The sequence below is a fragment of the Primulina tabacum genome, chromosome 13 (assembly GCF_025594145.1).
Source record: "Primulina tabacum isolate GXHZ01 chromosome 13, ASM2559414v2, whole genome shotgun sequence".
Classification (NCBI taxonomy): domain Eukaryota; kingdom Viridiplantae; phylum Streptophyta; class Magnoliopsida; order Lamiales; family Gesneriaceae; genus Primulina; species Primulina tabacum.
The window spans coordinates 20,123,820-20,127,926 of record NC_134562.1 but is presented as its reverse complement, the minus strand read 5'-3'; the positions used below and the strand labels follow the sequence as shown (position 1 = coordinate 20,127,926).

General features: G+C 41.0%; 1 non-coding gene across 1 annotated transcript; it reads right to left on the bottom strand.

Moving 5' to 3' along the window:
• Positions 1–513: 513 nt before the first annotated feature.
• LOC142523549 (small nucleolar RNA R71) lies at positions 514–620 on the bottom strand. The gene has a single exon (XR_012814740.1). It is a non-coding gene; the product is annotated as a small nucleolar RNA R71 (small nucleolar RNA).
• Between the last annotated feature and the right edge of the window lie 3,487 nt (positions 621–4,107).

Sequence of the window (4,107 nt, the reverse complement as noted above, 5' to 3'; positions counted from 1 at the left end):
ATTTTTCTTGTGGTGCATGCGAAGATCACTCGAGTTTAAGCTTGAGCCTTTTGACCCCGAGATCGAACGCACAGCTAGATGTCGACTACAGCAGCAAGGAGCGAAGGAAAGAATGGAAGGCGATCAACAAAGAGAGGAGCCAAGGCGTATACCGATGTTGGATTATGCACAGCCGTCTCTTGATGGAGTACGTCCAAGCATCGTAAGACCAGTCATCCGAGCTAATCAGTTTGAGATCAACCAGCTATCATTCAGATGATTCAGAACACTGTCCAATTTGGGGGAAGTGCACTTGACGACCCTAATTCTCATATAGCTAACTTTCTTGAAATTTGTGATACTTTTAAGTTTAATGGCGTGTCTGATGACGTTGTTCGTTTGCGTTTATTTCCATTTTCACTGAGAGATAAAGCTAAGTCGTGGTTAAACTGTTTGCCTGTAGGGTCTATTACTACATGGGAAGATATAGCAAAGGCGTTCCTGATCAAGCACTTTCCTCCGTCGAAGACTATGAAGCTCAGAGCCGACATTACTACTTTTGCTCAATACGAGCAAGAGTCACTTTACGAGGCATGGGAGCGCTACAAGGACTTGTTGAGGAGATGTCCAGACCATGAGCTGCCTTTTGGGTTAGTTGTTCAAACTTTCTACTACGGTCTGCTTACTCCTAACCGTACTATGATAGATGCTGCTGCCTGTGGTAACTTACTGAGAAAGACGGCGGAGGAAGGATATGAGTTATTGTAGGAGATGGCTGCTAGTAGCTATCATCCTCAGTCTGATAGGCAGAGACGAGGTGCTGGAGTTAATCAAGTTAATGATTTGTCGGCGGTTTCAGCACAGTTAGAGGCTTTGAATATAAAGATTGATGGGATAAGCATGAGTGGGTCGGCTATGCGTCTGCAAGAAATTTTCTGTGATAAGTGTGGGGGTGAGCATGATGTGCAGGATTGCCAAGATGGCAATCCATTCTATGTGCCCGAGGGAGCACCGGTAAAACAAGTGGGATTCCAGAACCGTCCTAGAAATGACCCTTACTCGAACACATATAATCCGGGATGGAGGAATCACCCAAACTTTTCATGGGGAGGTCAAAACAACCAACATCGCCAACAAAGAGGTCCACCATATGTGATGCACCAAGGATTCAAGCCAGAACCGTCTCGGGAGGAGAAGTCCAATTTAGAGCAAATGATGACTAAATTTATTTCTGCAACAGAGACGAGATTTCAGAACCAAGATGCATCCATAAAGGGGTTAGAGAATCAAATTGGACAATTGGCTAAGCTGATTGCTAATAGGGAGCAAGGAACTTTACCAAGCAACACGGAAACTAACCCAAGAGAACATGTGAAGGCGGTGGAATTGCGTAGTGGAAAAACACTCGGGTCTAACGAGGAAAAGACCAAGCACGGTGAGGATGAGGTGAAAAATCGAGGAGGTAAGTCTTCTAACTCTACATCTACACCTATTGCACAGAATAAAATTGTTATCCCTCCACCTTTTCCTGCAGCAATGAAGAAAGCTAAATTAGATGCACAATTTGGTAAATTTCTTGAGATATTTAAAAATTTGCATATTAACATTCCTTTTGCTGATGCTTTATTGAATATGTCAAGTTATGCAAAATTCTTAAAAGATATCTTAGCAAATAAGCGGAAGCTAGAAGATCATATGACGGTGAATTTGACCGAAAATTGCTCCGCTTTAGTTCAAAACAAGATGCCTCCGAAGCAAAAAGATCCAGGGAGTTTCTCGATACCTTGCATTATTGGTGACATTAATTTTCATAAAGCTCTATGTGATCTTGGTGCGAGTATTAATCTGATGCCTTTTTCTGTGTTTAGGAGACTGGGATTAGGTGAACCCAAGCCAACCAGGATGTCGTTGCAGCTGGCTGACAGATCTGTCAAGTATCCACGTGGGATTATCGAAGATGTTCTGGTGAAAGTGGATAAGTTTATTTTTCCTGCAGACTTTGTGGTACTTGACATGGAGGAAGATTTAGAGATGCCTTTAATCCTAGGGAGACCGTTTCTGGCTACAGGGAAAGCACTGATTGATGTTGAGGAGGGGAAATTGAGACTGAGAGTTGGAGAAGAAGAAATTATTTTTGATGTTTTCAATACTCTCAAGCACACAATGCACAATGATAGTTTCTTTCGTATTGATGTCTTGGATTTGCTTATTTGTGATTTTGTGCAGGATGGATTGAAAGAACCATTGGAGGCCACTCTCACTACTGAAAAGCAGGAGGACGAGCTAGACGAGGAAAAGATGGAGATGGTAGCTCATTTGAATGCCATTCCACCTTGGAGAAAGCAAGTGAGGCTTAGACTAGAGGAATTGGGAGACAGAAAAGATTTAATGCCTCAAAAGTCAAGCCTAGAGGAGCCACCTACTTTGGAGCTCAAACCATTACCTCCACATCTCAAGTACGTATATCTAGGAGAAAATAATAAATTGCCTGTTATTATTTCCTCTTCTTTGACAGATGATATGGAGAGTAAGCTCTTGGGAGTCCTCAAGGAGCATAAAGGAGCGTTCGCTTGGAAGGTTTCGGACATAAAAGGGATAAGTCCTTCGATCTGCATGCACAAAATTCTGATGGAAGATAAATACTCACCTCTAGCACAACCACAAAGGAGACTCAATCCAAAGATGCAAGAGGTAGTAAAAGCTGAAACACTTAAACTTCTGGATGCAGGTATTATCTATCCTATCTCTGATAGTGCGTGGGTAAGTCCTGTACAATGTGTGCCTAAAAAGGGTGGGATTACTGTTATTGCTAATGAAAAAAATGAGTTGATTCCCACTAGAACTATTACGGGTTGGCGTGTATGCATAGATTATAGGAAATTGAATGATGCAACCCGTAAAGATCACTTTCCCTTGCCATTTATCGATCAAATGATTGAACGATTAGCAGGTCATGAATTTTATTGCTTTTTAGATCGATATTCGGGATACAATCAAATCACAATTGCACCTGAGGACCAAGAGAAAACTACTTTTACTTGCCCTTATGGTACTTTTGCGTTTAGGCGTATGCCCTTTGGTTTATGCAATGCACCTGCAACATTTCAAAGATGCATGACCGCTATCTTTCATGACATGACTGAAAATTTTCTTGAAATCTTTATGGATGACTTCTCTATTTTTGGCTCCTCATTTAATGAATGTTTAGAGAATTTGAACTTGGTGTTAGTTAGATGTGAGGAGAGCAATTTGGTGTTGAATTGGGAGAAGTGTCATTTTATGGTTCAAGAGGGGATTGTGTTAGGACACAAGGTATCGGAGAATGGAATTGAGGTTGACAAAGCCAAGGTGGAAGTAATCAAAAACTTACCCCCACCTTCATCAATAAAAGGAGTTAGAAGTTTCCTAGGGCATGCTGGTTTTTATAGGCGTTTCATTAAAGATTTTTCCAAAATTTCTAAACCTTTATCCTCTTTGTTGATGAAAGATGCTGAATTTAATTTTGATTATACTTGTCTGCATGCATTCGAGATACTCAAGGAAAGCTTGGTGACAGCACCTGTTCTGACTGTCCCTGATTGGGAGCTACCGTTTGAGGTGATGTGCGATGCTAGTGATACAGCTGTTAGTGCGGTGCTGGGTCAAAGGAAGAACAAGGTATTTCATACCATCTACTATGCAAGTAAGACTTTAAATGATGCTCAATTGAATTACGCTACTACTGAAAAGGAATTGCTTGCTATAGTATTTGCTTTCGACAAATTTCATTCATACCTTGTTCTGTCTAAAGAAACTGTGTATATAGATCATTCTGCCCTAAAATACTTGCTTGCTAAGAAAGATGCGAAACCTAGGTTAATTAGGTGGATTTTATTATTGCAAGAATTTGATCTCGAAATTCGAGATAAAAAGGGTGTGGAAAATGTAGTTGCTGACCACCTGTCTAGGCTTGAGCATGTTAGAATTAAGGGCAGTGACGATGATATTGATGACTGGTTTCCTGATGAACAATTGCTTGAGGTAAATGCGTACCCTTGGTATGCCGATTTTGCAAATTTTCTTGTCACTGGCACACCTCCACCTAATTTATTGTTTCACCAAAGAAAGAAATTCTTTTCAGACGTGAAA